Genomic DNA, 24,206 nt, shown 5'->3' with positions numbered 1-24,206 from the left:
TATGTTTATTGATTAAAATCAGGCTTCTTTTGGTCAGCGTGGGTACCATTACTAAGCAGTAAGAATTTTCCAGAAAGTCTGTATATAAATTTGAAAGTGGTTGCCAGCTTCAGGGGGGCAGAACTATCTATAGCAGGATGTAATCTGCGCAGCAGTAAAATGGAATACCACAAACTGGATAATCACCAGCATTCAGAAGGGTTGCGTCAATGCAGGTCTCTCTCCCTCTCTTTTTAGATAACGTACCTAAGGGCATTACCGGTAGGGTTGCCAATTCTGGATGGATGTATTCCTGGAGGTTTCATCACATGTCTATCTTTAATTAAAGATTAATCTTTAATTCCTGGAGACTCCACGACAATTCTGGAGGGTTGGCAACCCTAATTACAGATGGTCCTACCTCAAACAGGATTTGGCTTTAGAATTGAGAAAGGGTCTTTATTCGCATACAGAGCAGATTTCAACTGCTTTTGATCCTTAAATTTAAAATTGAAATTAGGGATAAGTGAATGGTCTAGATAAAATAAGAGCCATCCAGAACGGAGAACATTTTTCAAAATTCAAATTGGCTCTGTTGCAGTAAAAGGCGGTGAAGGGCAGGGGGAGGGGAAGCCTCTCTACCAGCCAGCTGACAATTTGATTCTGGACAGGTAGAAAACGGCAGAAAAGTCTAGTTTTGCTCTATTTCCTGCCCTTGTGTGTAGGTGATTTTTATTGCATAAGCTCTGATGCCCACTATTTTTGGGTTCCCTTACCATCACAATCACAACCACAAAAATCCCCCACTTAATGCCCGTAACTACTCCTTTATTCAGCCCCAGTCTTTGAACAGTGATGCCTCTAAAAAGGAACACCATCCCAAATACCAAACCAATCAGAATAAGCAACACTGCCAAACCATCTAAACAGATTCTGGAAGATGGGAACTTGTACAATTTTAAATCGACCTTGAAGCCAAGTGCCTCTCCCCAACCTACAATATTGCAGTTGTAACTGGGTTGAGAAGACAAAGGAAACCACCAGAGAGAGAGAGAGAAAAGTGGTTAGTCTTAGGAATGACAACTGGCCACAATACAAAACAACCAGGGCAGCAAAATAACAGCCTCAAATAATTCCTAAGGAACACAAGTCTGTTGGCAAAACAAGCAATACTCACAATCTGACATCAGAGCTTGCCTGCATCACTGAGGCCTTGCTAGATACTTTTACTAAGTACTGGCTAAGTTTTTTCCCCACAGGCTGCTCAGTAAAGCACAAGCTATAAAGGTGCCAAGAGAAGACCAAAAAGGTGCCAGACTGCTGTTTAAATCTCTCATTCTTGAGAATTAGTTCAGCCACATTGCATGTATATGGATTTATACAATAATAAAAAGGGGTTCGCATTTGAGGTTCTAGGCGTCCCTGATACAGAGTACAAAAACAAAATAGAAACTGAACAGCAGATTACCCACAAAACAGATGTATTTTCTATTCCTGTTCAGTGTGAGTGAGTCTCATGGTCTAATGTCTCAGTAATCTATATTGCATATCCAAGAAAGGTGAGGGGGGGGAGGAGGTTAGATTTTAAAAAAACTTCATCCAAGCCAGAGCGAAGGTCCAATCTAATACCTATCCCTAAAACAAATTGATAGACCTATTTGAAATTCACAGAACAACCTTCAAAGTGCTTCACTTGAGGCTTGGGAGGAAGGAAACTCCCATTGGAGGAGGGTAGTCCACCTCAGGGGCCAGAAGGAGAAGGGGAGAGGGAGGGAGTGGAAAAGGGAGGTTAAAAACAGTTATGTTTTATTTATTTTTGTAAGTTAAACAAACATTTATTTTTAATTATTTTAAAGGAAAGTACTGTTCTCTGTGGTGTTTCAAGCAGTTTGTCCAGTAGGGAATGAAGTTCTCAGCCTACAAAGAGAGGTATAGCAGGCAGGTAAAAAAGGAGTTCCTAGAACCTACATCCTCCACTTAGGCTGGATTTCATTCAGGCTCCATGTCCCTTCAGTCCTCACTAAGATTAGCACTTTGTGATAAGGAGGCCTGTCTACTGGGAACTTCCCTACTTCTTTTTCACTTGTCTATTTTTTATTGACTAAATTTAGCAGCGAATGTATGTAATGTTAAGACAATTTTACAAAATGTAGCAAAGATACACAATTCAACCAAAACCACCAAATAAAAGACCTGAAAGTCTTTCCCCATCTCTCTCTCTCTCTCTCTCTCAAAAAGTCCAATGAACAGATAAACAGAAATTCCTCACCTTTTCAGTTGCAGGTGGAGACAGTTTCAATGAAGCTAAATGCACTGTATTCCTGCTTTGTTTTTCCAAACTAACGATTTCTTTTGGGAATTCCTGGATCTTGGCTTACTAGCCTGGCGTTTTATCACACACACCTCTGTTGATGCAGCTCACTTCTTATACTCCTGCTTCACAGTACTTCCATATCACTTGGTAGCGCTGAACCCAGTGAAGAGCCAACCAATAAATGACAAACTCTGTGAAAAGAAGAGTTGACTAAGCCATAGCATGGAAAAGCAACATGGGGATGAAATCTCAATACACAGATTAGCAGCATCCGATGGATGCAGCAGTGCCAGAATAAAACATAGAATTCAAAACAGAGTGATTACATAAAGCACTTTGGGCTTGGTATTAAAGAAATAAAATGATCTATGGTTAGGACCTCCAGTGAAAGAAGGTTTGAAGGGCTGCAGGGGTTCAGAAAAGAAAGACATCACAATATGAAATAAAAAATATCAGGTTTGAAGTTAAACTAGCAAATTTACATACAGCCAGAGCAGCTTTTAATGCCTCTAAAATTGTTAGAGGGAATGACTAGTGGAGAAATCTTTTCTCTGATGATCAAAATTAATTCTTTTTCTTTCCTTTTAAAAAGCTCTTATTTTCATCCTGACCACTTGAGAACCCTCATGGTAGTAAACTTACAAAAATACATGCAACTTTTCTATAAATAGAGAGATTTGGTCATTAACATTATATTTAAAAAAAGTCAAACATAATTTTATTCACGATAGCTTTAAACAGGAAAAATACCTATGCTGTATTCCTTTGATAAACCCTAACCCATATCACATCAATATCTAACAATATGTATTAGAAAGCAAAAAACACAAGGGGAAGGCTCCTTGAAACAACATCTGGTCAGAATAAAAACTGAACATTCAACAGTTTAGGGGATTTTTTTTTAAGGTAAAGTACAGGTTGCCACAATGCAGATATCACATGTTAATAAACACAAGCTATATTTTATTAAAATCTTGTGATTTTTATAAGGAGACCAATATTAAATTTTCAGAAAATTATGAATTAGGGTGATCAAAAATTTTCCATCTAATCTGCTTTTTGACAAAAATATTGAAATGAAGTGAACTTTTTCATGAAAAGTTTTTATCCTCCGAGTTTTATTATACAGTTTTATTATACAGAATTTTTTAATTTTTTCCCCCTGAAAGACGAAATGCCCATCATCTGAAAAATTTAATCCAAACCGCACATTAGGATTTGGATATTTCATCATGGTGCCTCATGAGACCTAAGTTCAGTTTCTTCATTTTCCTCTACAGCAGTATTTCCAAATTGAAGTATTTCAGTTTGTGATTTTTCTCGGTCATCACCCCCCTTTTCGGCAATGTTTTCTATGAGAAAAAAATCCATTGTGCAGCCAGGTCTATAATGAAAATCTATCACTATGCAGCTTTGGTAGCAAAATACCAAATGAAAATCAAATCTCAACCATATACTTTTTAATGCAGTAGGTAACTAAGTGCATTTTTAGTATGCAAGTTAATATAAATTTGTTGGAATAAATTAATCCTTCGTGTTTTCTGGTGAAAAAGATGAGATATTTAAAAATGCATGCTTTTCCTAAGGTATCTCAAGTATATGGAATAATAAATTATTAATGATGATTTGTTATTTACATTATGGTAGTGAATGGGGAACTCAACTGAATGGAAAGCACTACCGTGCTAGGCACTGTATACACCAAGTAAGGGACACTCCCTGCCTCAAAGAGTGTACAATTTAAATACGTGGGTCAGATTGCATTAGCCAATTCCATGTTGAGTTGTGCACAGCCAAAATCAAGCTGGGGAATACCTAATATCCACTGCACCCAGTCATACAACACATGGGGCAACTCAGATGCATTCTCCCCAGTTACACAGTTTATTTTTCCCCCCATGGTTCCTCAGTGAAAACCAAATTGATTTATACCAATGTTTTATAAACAAAGAATAGCCTGAAACAGACTTGTATACCACTTCTAAGAGATTTCTGGATTGAAACAATGTTAAAAGTTAAGATAATGCTATAAAGCATTGGGCAACTATTTGAATTCATTGGCATAAGAATAAATTAGGACATTACGGACACATGTAATCCAGTTGTTACAACAGTTGTACAGTGTTGAACAGAGTGACCCTTACCTGCTGATAGTGGGAATCAGAGTGAGGCTAGTGGTATCAACAGATGTTACTGAGCATGCTCAGTCCAAGTCAAGCAGCAAATCTGGGAAGCCATGTGACCCTGTGTGTCCCTTCCCCCCCATTGCATCGCTTCTGGTGTTGAAGCATAGTTGCACCCATTTAACTGAATTTTGAGGTATGGGAAATTGAAGTCATTCTGATAAAAAAGACAATGCTTCTAGACTGTATATAAAATGCTTAGCATTCCAGTGATCATGAAGCTAGGAATGGAAAGATCACTTGAAGCTTCATAATGCTTCCAATTTAGTTATACATACGTAATAAAACTGTTTTTACTTTTGCAATTAAAAACATGCGGGGGTGGGGAGAGAGAAACAGGTTGCAGAGTCTCAAAGGTAGATTCACAGTTGCCCACTCAATCTTAGTTCAGTTTCTTTGTGCACAGACATTATGATACTATTTTTAATTAACTGAAAACTTTTTCTCCACAAGACCTCTACCTCAAATCAGTATATAGGTTCAACACACAAGGCCAGAATTAAGATTGCATGGCAAACTGTAAATCTGGCATTTCCTAACTTGTAAGTGCTTGATCAAAACATTCTTTTGATGTTGTTTCTGTATGCTGTACACATATCATTCAAGTGTGTTAAATGCTGTACAGAACAAAAACATGAACCCTGTTCCTTCCAAAGTATTCACAAGTGTCAACCTCTCTGGCCTTAGAACTGTGGGAAAAAAGCTACCCCAAAATGCACAGAAGTTTTTTCTCCAGCAAATGACATTTAGACAGCTTAACATCTCTGGTAACCTTTCACAGCAGAAGTGAGTTAACATTAATAAAAGATTTTAAGGTGTATAAGAACTTGTTACAAATATGACAGAGGGGGGAAAAAGCAATACTTGAGAGCAAGAAAGATCCATGAAATTAATAAATGAGGTAAGTGATAAAATCATTAATGATTCTAAAATGGCTGAGATATTAAACTGCTTCTTTAAATTGGCCTACAACAAAAAAAATAAACAAAATGAGTACGGACAATTAGGAGCATTGAAGACATTGTCAATATTGTTGCTGATCAAAAAAAAAGTCTAGAAGTCTCCTGGGAATAAATTGAATATATGAAAATTAGGGAGGTCATGAAGTCATTTCATTCATGTATGTGAGATTCTGGGTATTCTCTATCCAAATACATATATAGATACACTTTTCTTCCTGCAGCCATTTCTGTCCCTTCTTCGGCAGCGAAGGGGAGAAAGAGAGAGGAAGATTTCTGTTTAGAAATTTTTGTTCTCTGCTTCCACTCACTCCATTACCCTCTCTGAACCCCTAACAATCCTGCTTTTCTCCTCCTACCTGTGCCAGAGACCTTGACTAGGCAGGGAAGCAGACTAGAATGTCCTAGAGTGTAGTGGTTCAAAGAAGCAGAAAGCTATGCTGGTCAAGAAAAGAAAAGAAGTTTCTGACAAGAGCATATCTGTTAAGGCCCAGAAGTCTCTAGAATCTACACAAATGATGCAAACCTTCAAACTGCATTATTCAATTAATATACACTCTCTCATTTGTATATGTTTTAGTTTTCTACTGTTGGGTCTTTGCCATAGTACCAATTGCTCTGATACAGTGATAGTCTAGAAAACTCAGCAAAAATAAATAGTTTTACCAGACATTAAGTGTCTTTAAGTCCTAGTGAAATTTAACTATAAACTTCCAAGTGTTTTACCTTCACCTTGTATTTATGATTTTTAAAATATTATTGATCGACAACCTGATGGTCTGTCTCATATCAGGAACCTCAGCAGCCTCAAAAGGGGAAGGTGAAAAGCCCATATATTATGATGAAGGAAGGGAAATGTGCTGTCATCTAAAATAATGAAAAAATTCTGTATCAATCACATTAAAAATGCTGCAGACTCCACAGAAGCACCTGACAGAAAAAGCCTGGAGGCCCCTGATTCCTTCAGAGGAAACTCTCTCTGGGGGACTGTTTCAGACCCATGGACCCAACTCCCTGAGATCAGTGATCATATAATTGAAGCCTGGTCCTGCTTTGTCATTACCACTGGCCTTGCTGGTGTACCCCCACCCTCCCTTTATAGTTGCACTGCTCCCACTGTGCAAGTCCTCTGCTGTACATGAGGAATATGGGACACACTACCCCCCAATTACAGCTGGGTGGAATTTTTTTGATAATTTATTTGACAAAAATGCAGTTTGGTGTCAACCAAAACTATTAACAAAATCTGTGTCAAATTCATTGACTAGTTTGGCCAAAAGACATTTTCCCCCCTCAAGTTAAATTCACAGAACTGGAGAAGGAGGAGGAGGCACAGCCACTGCCACCACCCAATTTATGCCCTATAGCCCCAGGGTTACAGCACTTAACTGGGACAGAGACTCCCCTCTACTGGAAGGATTCCCTGCTTTGAGTCAGGTGGAATGGGACTTGAACACAGATCTCCCACATCTCAGGTGAGTGCTCACATCACAGGATTCTGTCATAAGAAAGAAATTCCTTCAGCCATTTTCCCAGGCCCGAACAATTGTAAGAGGGTTCAAACTTGAGGGGAAAAAAAGTTTTGAGAACTTCTCCAATTTGTGGGAAAAAATTCAAGATAACTGCCATCTTAGAAAAAAAGAGCATTACAATAGTTTACTAGGAACAGAATATGTGAATGCTTGCAGATATAGATTGCAGATAGTATCTCCTATAATTCCTCTGGGAAATCTACTTTAATAGATAGGAAGGATAACACCACCTCCTGCAGGGGTTCAACCTGTGTAATGCTGTACAGAGGAGAATGAGGTTCTAAGGTCATGCTTTATGATCTGTTAGGGCTGGAATAAAGATTATTTAATATTGGGATTTGTACACAACTTCCACTTCAACATACTGAGAATGTTATATTTTTGAGACTGAACCCTATTATTTGGACTCTCTTATATCCCTCAGAAGAAGGCTTCCCTGAAGGAACACAGGGCTATGTTTCACTTGTTTAGGATGGTAGTTAAACTGTGGAATTGGTACAAACCATCACAGGAAGATCTATTTTGACATTCTTTTAGGATTTAGATAGTGATAAATACTTAATCTATTTTGTACCTGACTGGTTCTTGATGGAGGACTGATTTTGGCAATTGTAGCCCTTATCTGTTAGATTTCAGAAGGTCCAATGCTACCTGTGAATCAAATCTGAAAGTGACAGCCCTCTCAGCAGATATGCCTGAACAGTATTACTGCTGTTTTCTCCATCCTGTCAACAGATGTGATACAGGGATTTTTTTTTTTTTTTTTTTTTGGGGGGGGGGGGTAAGGGGGAGAAGAGGAATTACTGGACAGGATCCATACAAACTCTGGTTTATTGAAGTATGTCTGTGTAGGAGATCAGCATTCCTAATAGGCTGCAATAAGAATTCGATTTTTGTTTCTGTGACAACTCACACTCCCCCCCCCCCTTTCAAAGGGGAACATTTTTCTGAGATGAGACAGTCTAAGAATATTCAGCCCAGGCTTACGATGGACTTCCAGGGTACCACATGTCGGTGTTTATAATTAATCCAACATCCTCCAGGAACCGTATCTCTGCATTTGTTTTATCTTTTCTCTCTATACAGATCCCTGATATGAAAAGTTGTCCTGGAAGAGATAGTGTATTTCCTTCTGCCTTAAAGCCAATATTAATACTAATTAATTAATATTAATAATTAATATTCCATTGTCCTGAAAGAGACCCTGGACTCACTAGTTGGATAAAATGGTAATGATCATAGTTGGGTCGTGGACAGAGGGAGGCAGAAACAGCCATTTGTATGCAAAATAGAAAATTGCCTGAGGGTTGGTAAAAAGGGTAAAGGACAATAAGTTTCCTTTAGGAACCTAGATGTTTCAGCCGTAACCCTGCTTTATGTCCAGTTCTCTAATACAGTATGGAATTTATTGCTCTGATTTGAAGTAGCTGATGGATGATTTCATTCATATTCTGACATTACCATGGTCTGTCTCATTCCATATCTCAAGCAAAGGTGTTCTTGTGATTCTTCCACATCTCTACAGAGTATCCCCTCAGGACAATGTCTAATGACCTCCTTTTGACTCCACTTTTCATACACTTGCCCATTGTGTAACTAAGAAAGCTGAGAACTGATTTCTCCGAACACCTGATCTGAAAGCGAAAGCCCCAGATGACTGCATGAAAAAGATATTGTATCCCCTTCTTTCACAGGGACAAGCTGTTAGGTTGAGGTTGAGAGGGACCATATTTGCAATACTGTCCACCAATGTTAGCACTGCTTGCAACAATGTGCAGAAGTACTTAAGGTGTCAGATGACTGTTCATTTTGGGGGAGGGGGATTGGCCTGGTGCCACCTGAGAGTTTTTATGTCCAAATGAAGGGGTTGATATGATGTTTGCCTGGGCTTGGCTACCCTTGTAGGTTTCCACCTGGAGATTGCAGGATGCTTGGGAGAGGGGGATCACAAGTGCAGGGCCGGCATTAGCAGGTGGCAAGCAGGGCAGCTGTCCAAGGCCCCATGCCACAGAGAAGAACCCTGCAAAGCTAAATTACATGTACGATGCTGTCTGGATTAGGGAGACGATTTATAATATCATTTAATATCAATATGTCAAAATTACAATAATTCATGAGATAGCAAATTATAACCTTTAACGGTGCCTGACAGGGCCTCAGTATGATGATATTGTTTATGTCTATGTGTCATATTTGAAGTTTGAAGTTATGGATAGGTTTGATATATCTGTATTTCAACTTGTGCTGTGTTTCTGGGCGACACCCCAGACAGGATAGCAGCAGCAGGAAGCCTGCTTAATGGCCCATCAAGGAAACTCTCAGATACAGTGAGCACAGGGAAAGAAGCCAGAGCTACACCTGATGAGTCACCAGGACGTGTAAGAACATGCCCTATGGATGGGGACTCTCTCAAAGACTTTTCCATGCCATGTTCTGAGGGCTTATGTTTGAAACAGGCCACATGGCAATCCAGGAAGAGACTATAAAAGGCAGCTGCACCACATTTGTCTTCAAATATCAATCTTCATTCCTGCTTCCTACTTCTGGATCAACTCATCTGCAACTGAAGCTGTGAAACAAAGGACTGAGATCCATCCATGTACTGGATGTACACCAGAGGGACTATACAAGTCTGCAAACTCCACAATTCTTTTGAAAACCAGATATATATGGACTTTCAAATAATTTGTATGTATCTGATTGCTTTAATCATATAACATCTCTCACCTTGTTCCTTTCCTTTTATAATAAACCTTTAGTTGTAGGTACTAAAGGATTGGCTGACAGCGTGGTAATTTGGGTAAGATCCAAACTCATACTGATCTGGTAATGTGACTGAGCCTTTGGGGGCAGGAGATCATTTTGGTAAAGGGAATCGAGTTTTAATAACTTATCCCTTTACTGGACCTAGTGGCTGATTGAGAGCCATAGACTGAAATGCAGTCAAGAGGGCTGTGTATTTCTTTGTTTTCTCTTCTTGATAACCAATGTGGGGAATCAGAAGCATTGTTTGTGGGTGGTTGGGAAGTCTGACTTCAGTGTCACCCACCAGTGCTGGAAGAATCTGCTCTCCTTTTACAGCCTGCCCGGCCCTGGGCATTTTCAGGTGGTCTACCATAGGCATGGAAGGGTCAAAACACTCTTCAGCACCGAGCAGCACCTGGGCTTCTGACAAGGCTCACAAGTAAAAAACAGTCTCAAGCATCACACTGAAATGTAAATACAATATTTATACTCCAATCTATTTCTTTTATAATTATATGGTAAAAATGAGAAATTAAGCACTTTTTCAGTAATAGTGTGCTGTGACACTTTTGTACTTTTGTGTATGATTTTGTAAATAAGAAGTGTTTAAGTGAGGTGAAACTTGGGGTGAAACTACTCAAGACAAATCAGACTCCTGAAAGAGGCACAGTAGCCTGGAAAGGTTGAGAGCCACTGACAGAGGTCCATTCTGGCCTTACAAAAAAGGAGGATGGCAGACTTGAACTATGATAGGGCCTTCAGGTCAATATCATCTGTGCTGTAAAATGCCCCTCTTCCCCTGCCCATCCTCACCCCACCCCTCACTTTCCTAAGTGTCTCAGTTCCACAGGAGACAGATGAGGCAATGGGTGGGGAGGGGAAGTGGGAAGGCTAGTGTCATGGGCAATGGAGGTTGCAGGTGGGAAGGAACTAGATGGGCTTATTAGAATCTTAGTTAATCCCATATGACCCTTCTAAATATAGGACTAGCTCTGAGTATCTATTTACAACATTAGGAGACAATCCTTCAAAGAAAATACTGAGGACTAGATTGTGAGCCTTGTACCACTTGTTGTCCCACTGACTTCAACATTTCTGAAAATAAATGTTGCCAGTTTACAGCAGCAAAATTATGAAGGTATTCAAAGCAGGTTTTATCATCCTTGACACTACTCATGAGAGTAAATGCTCACTAGTGTAAGTAAGTGGTTCATAACTAGGCCTTAAGGGTTTGCGGGATCGGACCTCAAGCTTTTTTTTCCTTGAATTTTGATTGAGACCTGCTTAGAATGAATATTGACTTAGTTTTGCTGCTGATAACTGGCAACATTTCCTTTCCCCTCTATATATCTGTATTTTCTTTGCACTAATGCCAGTATAAAAACAGCACACAGACTGGAAAATGAAAACAACCCTAACTAGATGAAAATCATCAAGACAGTAGCTAAGTAACGCAAGAACATCCTAACTATTTAGCTTTATATACAGTCTGCATCTAACACCCACATTTGTCACTTACTCTGTTCTGTTTCCCATTGTCAATCTCTTCCCATGTTGCCAGTATATACAAGTGTGCATTGCATTGATATTTGTAGATCTGTAGTAAGACTAAAAACATAATTTTGACTTTATATTGCCTTGAGGCTTGTATCCAATTAGATTATTATAATCCCAATGACTCCATGTATTTAAATATTTTTAAGAAGTGAAAAAAGGCAGTCTACGGTTAATTATCTTTGGGTTCTGCATTTCTGTTGCTGCCATTCACAGTTTTTCTATGTTATAGATCTTGGATATATACATACACAGAAATCCTTATAAACAAACAATTACTAAGTTAATACAACATTATGGATAAAGTGAAAAATGTCAAGACATGCAAAAATTAAGTTTTCAAAAATAAATTAACTTAGAAAATATTTCATAGTTATGGCCCTTACTGTTTTTCTTGTGAAGTGTGTGCACTTCTAGATTTTTGTGTTTTTAAAACATGCCACAATACACCAAAGTATTAGTTAATGTTGCTACAGGAACCCTACATTTTATTTTATTCTATTTTTACTGTGGAAACTCAGTATTTTATTAATGTAGCTTCTACATTTAAATTACTTTAAAAACAAAAATGGGGAAGGGGAAAGAAATTTCTTGTACTTGTTGGTATCGTGATTGAAAAAGTCAAGTTTAGGCTTTGACATTCGCCCAACAATGAGGTTGGTTCAACCTGAATCATAATATTTTGGTTTGTTGAACTGACCCAAAACATTTAATTTCAAGTCAGTTCTACATTACAGTTGTGGTGCATTGCCTCATCTGGTGCCTTGTCTCATAGGTCAAGCCCTATTCTTTCTCTTAGCACTCTTGCTGGACTATATATCTCATAATGCAAGGTTGAGTCCTCACTGATCAAGCTGCATAATGCATCATGAGAGTGAGATGACTGCGATGTGCATCAGAAAAGACAGTCCAGCCAGTGAGTCTGGAACAGAGGGTGGTGGGGGTGGGGACTTCTGAACGGCAACTCCCACGTGGAACAAAGGAGGAAAACAGTTTAATGTAGAACTGACTCAAAATAAAGCATTTTGGGTCAGTACAACAAAACAAAACAAAACATTTGATTTCAGTAATGTCAAAACAAAACAGTCACCATTTCCAAATCAGGCGTGGGGTTTTTTGTTTTTTTTTTAAAAAGTATTTCATTATACAAAAAAGTTAACCATTTCAACTTCTTGCTCAATGTGGGACAAAAGCGAATGTTAAAATATCTGGATTTCTCACAGTAATTCTTATTTTCGTTCAGCTCTAAAGCATCCACACCTCATTGAGCACTTCTCACATCCACATCTGAAGTCTCAAAATTTATCACCGTTCAGGCAGCAGGACAGGTGATTAAAAAGATCAAATGTAAAGAAAAGAACCATCATCTGTGAAAATTCCCAGGGTGATGTTTCTGTTATGTATCCTCCCAATCTCTGCCTGACCCAGAGGCCCAAAGATAAATAAAACAGCAGCTAAGAGGAAGAGATTCAGAGTAGAGGAACACTGAGGATGTAGAAAGTGCCATGCCCCACTTTCATCATGCCAATTATAGAAGCATTCCCTGGCAGAGGGCTTGCTTTAATACTAGGAAACGGGGAATATAGCTAGTGGTTCTCTTTAAGCTGATGACCACTTGTGATCTTTTCTCCATGCTCTTGGGACAGCTTCTGGTACAGCCAAGATACCATAGGGACTCACTAGAAGTCAGTTCAAAGAGCCAACCCCTTTTAGCATTCCAAGTTACCTGATCTATTTGTCGATAATTGGGAAAGTCAAACTTAAACTCACGCTTAATCAGGGAATAAAACTGAACTGCTTCTAAGAAGTTTGGATATGATTATTCCACTAATGGCTTTATTCTGTATCAGGGTTTACCCACTACTCCAAACAAGCTTCAGAACATATCAGTGCTACAACCGATGATTGCTCTTATTGCTGCGCAGACATCTTCCAGATCTGTGTCTATAAGGAATTCTGTGTCTGGTGCAGCATATATTTGAGATTCAAAAAGAGGTTTCAATTCATTTTGGCTTTTCCCTAACATTAACAACACATCTATTCAACAGAGAAGTGTCAAGTTTTGTACAGTTCCTGCATAGACAGAACGGATAGCATTTTATTAAAAATCCCTATGTTACAAATAATTGAATATGCATTTTCCTTAAGAAACTATTATTTTGTCAGCATATCCAGTGGGTGTATAACATCTGCCGTTCTTGCTGGAAATTTCACTACTTCAAATGTGATTCCAGATATAGCTCTCATAGGATACTAAGTAGTAGCTAAGTAAATTTATTCTTTGTAGCAAAGTGTCAGATTAGGTATAAAAAAATTTAATATCTGGAATAGAAAAAGTAGGAGTATGTGCACTGCATATCTAGTATGAAGATGTGCATAAAAACAATAAATCAGATTAATAGGCTATGAAGCCTGAAGGAACCAATGTGATCATCTAGTCTGACCTTCTGCATAATGCAAGCCATAGGATTTCCCTGAATTATTCCTATTTGCACAAGTGCATATTTTTTTGGAAAAAAAACAATTTTAGTTTAATAATTGGCAGTGATAGAGAAGGCATGTTTTTCGATCCTTTAATCATGCTGTTGGCTCTTATCTGAACCCTCACAAATTTATCAACATCCTTCTTGAATGGTGGACACCGAAACAGGACATGGCATTCCAGCAGCACTCACACCAGTACAAAATTCAATGATAATAAAACCTTCCTACTCCGACTTGATATTTCCGTACTCCTACTTGATACACCCAAGGATCGCATCAGCACTTTTGACTGCAACTTCGCTCTAGGATCATCCACCATGACCCCCAAATATTTTAGAGTCACTGTTTCCTAGGATAGAGTGCCCCACCACGTAAATAGACCTTGTGTTCTTTGCTCCCCGACGTATGATTTTTTACATTTGGCACTATTATAATGCATATTGTTTGTTTATGCCCATCTAACCAAGTGATCCAGATAACTCTTTATCAGTGACCTATCCTCTTCATTATTTACCATTCCTTCCATCTTTGTATCATCTGCCAACTTTATCAGTACTGATTTTATCTTTTTTTCCAGGACATTGGTAAAACAATTAAATAGCATAGGGCCAAAAATCAATCCGTGTAACCTCACTAGAAACTCCACGATGATTTCCTGTTTACAATTACATTTTGAGACTTATCAGTTAGCCATATTTAATCCATTTAATATAGGAAGGTAATTTTATATCATTCTAGGTTTTTTTAAATCACAAAATTATGCAGTACAAAGTCCAAATATCTTCCAGAAGTATAAGTTTATTACATCAACATTCTTAAATTTATTAACCAAATTGTAATCTCAAAAGTCAGTTTGACAGAGTCTGTTTTTCCTAAACTGACATTAATTAGCATTATATTAACCTTCTTTATGTTTTACTAATAGGGTCCTGTATCAGTCATTCAACTATTTGACCCATGACTGATGTCAGACTGATGGGCCTACAATTACCAGGGTCAGCCTGTTTACCTTTTTTAAATGCTGGCATAATGTTAGCTTTCTGGAATGACCCCAGTGTTCCAAGACTTATTGAGAAACCAAAAGAAAAAAAATCTTTTTTACAAAGACGCTAGTACTTCAATATTAAAGTAGGATTTCACCCAAACATCCTAAAAAATAGTACTGTACATTAAAGGAAAAAACATTACACTACTAGTGCCTTGTAACCATACATATTACACTGGAACAATGAATCATTAGCTTCTAGCATACAATAAATGAGAAACCCTCCTACCCTTACTGTACTGAACACATGCAAAATGCACACATCACCTGACTAATATTTTATCTTATTCAGCTGTGTAGCCTGGTATCACAATGAACTATTTGCATCAAAGAATCATAGAATATTAGAATTGGAAGGGACCTCAGGAGATCATCTTGTCCAACCCCCTACTCAAAGCAGGACCAACCCCAACTAATCATCCTAGCCAGATGATAGAGCAGTAAGGGACATACAAGAAATATATTCATATCTGCATATCAGCAAGATAACATTAGTAGTTTTTTCCTGTATCCCCACTAGACTCAGAGAGCAGTCCAAGAGATAGGGCTCAGCTACCACGTGGGTAAAAGGAGCAACGGCCAGGAAGTGCTTTCCTGATATTATTCAATCAGCTTAGAAGTTCTCAATACATTTCCCCCTTCTTTGCTGTATTGGTAGTTGGACCCCCTTCCTTCTGCTCCTCTCCTACCCCTCTCAGCTACCCAACCTCACTCTTCCTGTCCTTTATTCTATACTATAATAGCTCACTAGAGCTAGCCAAATAATGATTTTTTTGGTTCACTGGCAATTCCCACCCCCAAAAAAGAAAAAAATTGGGGAACAAAAGTGTTTTTAATCAAACCAATTTTTAAAATTTTTTTGGCAAATCTAATGAAGAAAATCACTTCAGGTCAAATGAAACATTTTGTTCAACCTGAAACAAAAAACATTTTGTTTAGATTTTGAGCATTTAATTTTTATTATTATTAAACAAAAAAGGACATTTCTATAAAAAAAACTTCACTTAAATCAAAAAAGTTTTGTTTTGAAAATGTCAAAATAAAAAATAGAATAATTTAGCAAACATCAATATTTCTTCACGAAATGTTTCAGTGGCACCAAATCTGCATTTTTCGCAAAAATGGTTTGGGTTAAAAAGTTTTGTTCAGGTCTCTTTTTCATCCTCCTTCTCCCTCCAATCTCCATATCTGCCTCTTTCTCTCTTCTCCTCTCCTTTGTCCTTTCTATTCTTTACTGTCTTCCCATTTTACTTTCTTATTTCAACAATCCTTTCCTCTTTCTCCACTTCAATTCTGGGTGTGCCCCCAAAAGAAATACATAAACATATTAAAAAACCACATTGAACTAACATGACGTGCACCTGTCATCACCCCCAATCACTTCATTCTATCTGTATTCCTTCTCCCCACCCCCCCCCCCCACAATTGTAATAGATCACCTCACAAACATGCGTAAATTTAAGCTTTCATCACTCCTCTGAGGAAAGGAAGTATTAACCCCATTTTACAGATGAGGAACAGAGACATGGAGAGGTTACAGCATACATTTTCAAAATCTTTAAAAGGGAAATCATCATCAGAGGGTGGATATTCTGCACTGTCAAAAAAAGCAGGTGCTTCAGAAAGTTGGACACGCAGAGTTACTAGTCACTACTACTAAAAATGTAGCCCTAAACTACTTCTCTAAGGTCACACAGGAATCACGTGGCAGAGATCAGAATTGAACCCTAACCTTTGTGATTCCAATCTAGTGTCTTAAAATCCCAAGACTATCCTTCCTTTAGATACATTGTATCTATTTTCCCCACCCCTCTCCTTTTCAGATTGTAAACTCTTTCAGGTAGGCTTTCTAGATGATTGGACCCCCAACCTTGACTGATCTTTTTAAGTGATTCTCTATTAAGAGCCATAATAATAATCCATCTTGCATGGTGCTTGAAAGATCATTACTAGTAAAGCAGATCTGATAATTTATTCTTAATGAATTATCTGATTAAGTTAGCCCTTGTGCATGCTTGAAAATCCGGATTTTGGGAAATCTTTTTGGTAAGTATTTGCAAAATAGTTGGGGTAAACAGTTTTATTTTTACATATATGAACTATTTGCAAACTATTCACTTTAATGATTTCCTAGTCAATAATTACATGCACCTGGACGTCTAAGTCACATGCTGTTTGTTTTGCTTCCCAGCTGAATGTCTGTAGGGATAGTTATGAAATTTAAAAAATTAAGTTTAATTTAAGTTTGGTTAAGAAAATAATATATCTGCCTTTTGGTTTGTGGCTTATACAGAAAAAGGCCCCATTCAGGAAGTAAAAGATGGCAGTGAGAGTATAAGTAATATTACTTACATTGTGGGAAAGGTGTCGGTTCAAAAGGTAACTGATAAAGTGAAAAGTTGCAGTAATAAGATACAGGAAACTGGGTCTTAAACAAGCATAAACCTTCCCACTGTTCTGCTGGTAAGTAAGGATGGGGAGATAAAACAGGAAAGCCTTGGAGGAAGGAAAGTAGCAAGGATAAACTGCTTCAAGTTGGGTTTTGGCTAGAGCTGGCAAGTTCGTTGAAGTGTACACAAAGATAACCATGAATTTGAAAGTTCTTTGTCAGCTCCTAGCTGATGATGCTGGAGTGGAGTGCATCGTCAGGATGAGATGATTTTCCATAGGTCTGGCCTATCTGAGTATATACTGATCGTACGCTTATGAGTACTTTGTTACTGTACAGGATATAGCAACTGCTTATATTTTGGCTATTAGACATATTTAGAGCAATTGTATAAAATAGCATTTGCCCTTAGGACTTAAAGGAATTTAAGGATAAATTGGTGTCTGGTGGTCTCCTATACTAGTATTTATACATTCAAATACGATTAATAATTTCAACTTCTAAATAGTTTTAAAACTGAAATTAATAAATTACGAGTAGGTAGTAACAAATACTCTTGTCTGGACACAAACATCCGTGTTTGCATATGAATATTAGCAAAAGTTACTCCTTAAACATTAGTACAAACAAAACCTGGCAGAGTGGGTGTTCACAGAAAGTGCACAAAACAAGTCTGAACATGACTGAGCAGAACAGCTATATAAAATTCAAGAGCATGTTTGTAAACTTTGTTCTACAGTATTCGGCCAGTTCTAACTGCAAGTTCCTGATTTCCCCCCAACTTTCAGGTTTTTCCATCCTTTACTAGGCAATATCCATTTATGAAGATCAGCCAAGACCTATGGTTCCTCAAATGTCAACAAAATCAGGGCCATCAGTTTATCTCATGTAAGTGAAACTTCCCCCATTGTCCTTTTAAAATAAAAAAGAAAGAAACAGAAATCTGCATGTAATCACCAAATTACAAAGAACAGATGTGAAACATTAATGGCTAAATGTTCATGCTGGCAAGGAAGAGACACTATAAAACAGCACATACTGTACCCAGCAGATTGGGGTTTAAATGACTCATGCTTGTTATTGGTAATCACACAAGTGACAAAAATAAAATAGTTAATTTGACTGGGCCCAATACACTTTAGTTACTTGAAATTAATTGCTAATTGAGCCATTTTCTTTTCTTGTACTTTTCCTTTTGACATCTCAGTTGAAATGCCTTGATAACAGAGTGCTTAATACAAAAAGCATATAATTAACTATTTAACTCTAGGTAGTTACCTGCACAAATTAGATTGCTGAAGCCATTTTTTTCTTCAGAAGATGCAATTTTTCTTCTGAAACCAAGTTACCTCTGTTAATTGACTCTCCAGCACACCACTGCATACAGTAAATTGTTCCATCTTACATGTTGAAATTAATTGTTTTTGTTAATCATTTTTCCCACATTTACTGTTCAGTGCCTCCTATATTTTCACAAATAGTGTTTCAAAGGTTATCCTTTACCACAGAGGCCAGAAATTGTAATATGAGGGGAGGAACTGCTGAAGAGGATCAGGTTTCAAAAGTGACTTTCATCTTCTCTACACAGGAAAGTTTTTCTCAGTATACATTTAGTTCCTACTAAGATTAATCCATTTTGGAAGAGACAACTATTTTGGAATGAGTTATATCACTATGAAGTGTGTGTGAACACTGCCCCCTTTATAACTAATATACTGCTTTAGCTAGTTCACCTACTACTATCCCACACTGCATTTCTTCGTATCTTGTTTGACTTCAGTGTTACCTGTGTGCTCTCCACTGCTCTAGGGTCATCTTGACTAGATCCTCCCACACTCCTGTTTAAAGCCTGGAACACATCCAAAAGAATATATGTATTTGTGACTCAACTCATGGCAGGTTCACAGGCCCCAAGTCCATTACAGGCACCATGCCCCGTGCGTCTATGTAGTCCTGGTCAGTAAATTCTGTGCTTCCTTGTCCCTTGGAGCAAGGTGCATATTCAGTCTCATCTTTCCAGTAGTCATGGGAATGCCAAGATCTACAAGCAGCTAGTGCTGCTCCTTAGTTTGATTTAGCACCAGGTGCTCAGCATAGGCCCAGACTGCTTGCACATAAAACTCTAGAGCCTCAACATGTAGCACTAACCACACAGGATACTTAAAGAACTTTTACAGCTCTGCCTGCCCACTGAATCTCTTACTTGTAATGAAACAGACCACGTATATGCTTAAAAAAAAAAGTCTTTTAACAAATGCAGTAAATAGTCCCCTTACTATACCCTCCTCCCTCCCATTCAACCTCACACATAATAAATAGCCAGAGTGATTGCAATGGTTATTTTCAAAAACACCAAGTGCAAAAAGAAGCTGTACCTGCATTTCAAATGATGGTATTGTTGCCCCTTTTTGATCTGAGTGGCTAGTCAAAGTTTGGAGTCCTACGGGCATGCTAGTTTGGAATAGAGATTAGTGGCAGTCAGGTATGCTTTTGATGCCACTTTATTTATTTACAAAGAATGTACAAAGTGCTGCCTTCTGTGTTCAGAGACACAGGAAACTGCTTCTTTTGCTCACAACACCGAGAGTACCCTTTTCAGCCTGCATTTCAAACCCAAAAGCCTTCCCCTTGTTTCTTCCAGGGTCAGCCACACACTTTTAGCTTGATTCCTCAGGCTGCATCTCTTACTCCATCTGTTCTCATCTGACCTCAATTTCTATGAGCTCTCTCTTCACACCCATTCACACGCTTCTATCCCAAACAAAAGTCAGCCAAAAGCTCCTGGGCAGGTTCACACACACATCATTATGTCTTTGGTGGGGCTTACGTTTACCGTTATGCTGAAAAGTGAGTTCACACCTACTAATCTCAAAGGGGTTTTAACTCAACCTAAAACAAGGTCTCACCCAACTCATAGCAGTATCAGAGTGAAACTCGCCAACCTTGTAGTATCGGGAAGGAATTTTGCTATCTCTTTTCACTCCCTTTGTCCCTTCCACCTGAGGTGGAAGGAGTGGGGACAGGTGGGAACTGCCATCTCACTTTGCCCTTTCAGCTCATTCTCCATCCGAGAAAGTGGCTAAAACTTATCAAAAGTTTCCAATTGAAATGTGCTTGTGAGCCCCCCCCCCCCCCCCCCCAAAAAAATTACCCTTTTCTCTAAATGAAAGTTTTCCACAAATATTTTTGTTTTTGTTTGAAAATTGTTTTGAAATGAATAACCAAATACAAAACAAAAAGCCAGTGAAACAAAAAAACAAACAAAAAAAGGATTTACATTGGAGAGGAGCATCACAAAGACATTTCCATTAATTTTTTTTGGAAAACAAAATTGTGTGTGTGTGTGTGTGTGTGTGTGTGTGTGTGTGTGTGTGTGTGTGTGTGTGTGTGTGTGTGTGTGTGTGTGTGTGTGTGTGTGTGTGTGTGTGTGTGTGTGTGCGTGCGTGCGTGCGTGCGTGCGTGCAGCCACAGTAGCAGTGAAGCAGCCACCACAAGTATTCTATATATGTCCATTATGATGTTTCATAACAAGATGGTTAGGAAATGAAAAAAATACATTAAAATAAACCCAAAGGCCTATTGCATGGGTATGGATCTATCTAAAGATATTTTCAAATATAGGTGAGGAAAGAATTCAGTCAAAAAAAATAGCAATTCTTCATTCCCCACCGTTCACAAACAGAGATATGAATGGCGTTAAACTTATCATATGTGTCTACAAGCAGATTGAGATTTAAATACCCAAATGAGCAATCCAGAGGACAGAGAAGACAGTCTGGGTTAACCATTCACTTAGTGTAATGTTCAACAAAAAACTAAAAATACAAATGTATGCAGACTGTGGGAATTATGCGTAAAAGGAAACAGTCAATTCAGCTCTTGCCCTGAGTTGAGCAAAGACTAAGGCCCAGATTCTTTCCTTCTGTTTTGGCCACAATCTGAACATCTGAGAATTCCTCTGCATAGTGATGCCCTTAGCAGCTGTAAAGTTGTGTATCCATGTTCTAGCCCAACTGCCTCTCCTTCCCAGACAAAGGAGAAAGGTGGACATGGGAGGGGAGGAAATATTGGGGGCAGGAAGGGATTCACAACTGATATATGGTCCTTAGAGACCACAACCAGTTGGTATAAATTGAAGGGGACATTAAAATGCTCTAATTTACATCAAGCTACGCTAATTTATACCAACATGCTAAGGCTAGTGCAAATGCACTATGGAAATTAAAGTTTAACTTACTCCCGATGGTCCCTTCCTCTGCTGAACTAAATTAATCTTGGCACAGGTGGGGATCTGTGCCTGAGACTTTAAAAACTTAAATGAACAATCATGAGAGAGGATGAATGGGCTCACCCACTGTAAATATTTGAGTTACAAGGAAATGAGAAAGGGGAAACAACAGCCTTCCTTGAAAAACAGCTGACTTTCACCTTAGCATATCCAAGAATTCCTGTAGGAGTTATTGTCTGAGTACAGACTAGTTTATATTTAATCACTCTCATCATATTCATAGAGTAATTGCAAATGTAGTCCTAGTTGCCAAGTGTGTGGCAAGATCGTCGTCTAACTCATTGAATTACTTCAGTGCCAAGGTTCTGCCAAGGGGCTGTGGATTTCTGAGCCCCTGTTGGCAAGCAGCCATTCACCCTGTATATTATATACTAATTCTAGTTCATATTTGTCTATATCCACAAGTACTTGGACATGAAAGTGAAAGCTCTCTTTTTCTGGAGCATCAGGGTATATCAAACTTGATCACGTCATTGTTTGCTAAAAGAAGCATAAGCGTGGCCAGTGTGAATTCATTTTTAAAGCGAAGGAGATAAATGTGCGCACATGGTTGTAAAATTGGCACAGATATAACTTATGTGTATAAACCTTCTATCCTCTTATGCATAGACTTAAAAGCCAGAAAGAACCATTAAGATCATTCAGTCTGACTTCCTGAGTAACACAGGCCACAGAATTTCACTCAATTATTCCTGTATCAAACCCATAACTAGCTTCTGGTTGAACTAGAGTATGTATTTTAGAAAGACATCTTTTTTATTTTAAAATCAGAAAGTCCAGTGATGGAGAACCCACCACATCCTGTGTAAATTCTACTAATGATAAGTTTCTAGTTTGAATTTGCTTACCTTGACTTCCAGCCATGGGATCTTCATATGCCTTTGACGGATATCTTCTGTCTGGATTGGTACTTGTTTATAGTGACCAGGTCACTTCTTAACCTTCTCTTTTGATAAGTTAAATAGATTGATTTCTTAAGACTCACTGCAAAACAAAAGAGTTCTAGACCTTAAATCATTTTAATAGCTCTTTTCCTGTATCCTCTCCACTTTTTGAGTATCTTTCTTAAAATGCAGACTCTAGTACTGGACACAATATCCTCGTAATGGTTTCACGAGTACCATGTAGAGAACTAACACCATCTCCCTACTACTCGATATTACCCTATTTATATTACTGTGCATTGCTACACAGGAACATTTGGCTCACTATAAGCCAAATCAACTTGGAGGAAGAATTTAATCAGAGAAATAAGGGCTAATTGGGAATTGTTTAAGAATACTTTATTAGATGCCCAAAAAGCCACAAACAAGGCAGGAGGCGGCACTGTTTTAAAAAAAAAACCTGACCTGGTTTAGAGGGGAAGTGAAGATAGCTATAAATAAATAAATATAATATATAACAAATGGAAGAAAGAAGTTGATAGTAATGAGTATAAATCAAAAGCTGAGAATTGTTGAAAATTGATATGAGAAGCAAATGGAAACAAGGAGAAATCTATGATCAGCAGAGTTAAAGAGTAGGAGTTTAAGTATATTAAGAACAAAAAGAATCTTAATCAGATTGGTCCATGGAAACAGTAGAATTATCAATAAAAATGCAAAAAAGGTAGTAGTGTTCTGGCCTATATTTTGGGGGAGAGGAGGAATAGATAAAGTAGTCATATCATATGATAACACTCTTTCCATTCCACTGGTACCTCAGCAGGATGTTAAACAGCAGTCAGTGAAGTTAGACATTTTTAAATCTGCAAGTCCAAATAACTTGCATCCAAGAGTTTTACTGGAGGTGGCTGAAGAGCTTGGACTGTTAATTTTGGAACACCAACTAAGTTCCAGAAGACTGGAAGAAAGCTAATGTCCATATATTTAAAAATGGGTAAAACAGGATGACCTGGGTAATTATAGGCTTGTCAGTTTGTCATCAATCCTGTGCAATATATTGGAGCAGCTGACATGGGACTGGATTAATAAGGAGGGTAATATAAATAATGCCAGTCAACATGGGTTTATAGAAAATAGATCTTGCCAAACTAACTTCATGTTTTAAAAATCTGTTTACAAGTTTGGTTGATAAAAGCCGACAGTGTTGACGTAATCTACTTAGACTTCTGGATGGCATGTGACCTGGTAACGCATGACATTGTGATTAAACTAGAACAGTCTGAAATGAACACGACACACCTGCAATGGATTAAAAGCTGGCTAAGTGATAGGTCTCAAAATGTAATTGTAAAAGATGGAAATCAACATCATCATTATCAAATTGGATGCATTTCTAATGGGGTCCTGCAGCAATCATTCTTGGCCCTATACTATTTAACTTTTTATTTTTAATTTACGACCTGGAAGAAAACATACAATCCTTACAGATGAAGTTTGTACAAGACTCAAAGATCACGGTTAATAATGAAGTGGACAGCTCACTGATACAGATCAATCTGGATTGCTTGGTAAGATGAGTGCAAACAAACAATATTGTTTTAATATGGCTAAATGTAAATGTATACACCCAGGAACAAAGAACAAAGTAAGCCATACTTCCATGATGAGAGATTGACCTGATAACCAGTGACTGAAAAAGATTTGGGGGTCATGGTGGATAATCATCTGAACCTGACGCTCTCAGCAAAATGCTCTCGCCAAAAGGAATAATGCTATCCTTGGACAAACAGGAAAATCTTGAGTAGGAGTAGAAAGGTTACTTTACCTCTGTTGTGACCGCTGCTGAAATG

General features: G+C 38.1%; 1 long non-coding RNA gene across 3 annotated transcripts in view; it reads right to left on the bottom strand.

Moving 5' to 3' along the window:
* Positions 1-1,763: 1,763 nt before the first annotated feature.
* Positions 1,764-24,206, bottom strand: part of LOC137156236 (uncharacterized) — a 175,240-nt gene continuing 152,797 nt past the window's right edge. For 2 of the 3 annotated variants that reach the window (XR_010920716.1, XR_010920715.1), the window contains exons 2-3: positions 2,249-2,484; positions 1,764-1,896 (exon numbers count right to left, since the gene is read on the bottom strand). This is a non-coding gene — a long non-coding RNA (uncharacterized lncRNA). Of the gene's footprint in view, positions 1,897-2,248; positions 2,485-22,320; positions 22,457-24,206 lie in introns of all 3 variants that reach the window. The other variant, XR_010920714.1, reaches the window with a different exon arrangement.

The sequence above is a fragment of the Emydura macquarii genome, unplaced genomic scaffold (genome assembly GCF_026122565.2).
Source record: "Emydura macquarii macquarii isolate MOO-44397 ecotype Brisbane River unplaced genomic scaffold, CSIRO-AGI_Emac_v2 contig_1390, whole genome shotgun sequence".
In the NCBI taxonomy this organism is placed as follows: domain Eukaryota; kingdom Metazoa; phylum Chordata; order Testudines; family Chelidae; genus Emydura; species Emydura macquarii.
Note: the sequence above shows the minus strand (reverse complement) of the source record. Positions and strands in the feature narration are given on the sequence as shown.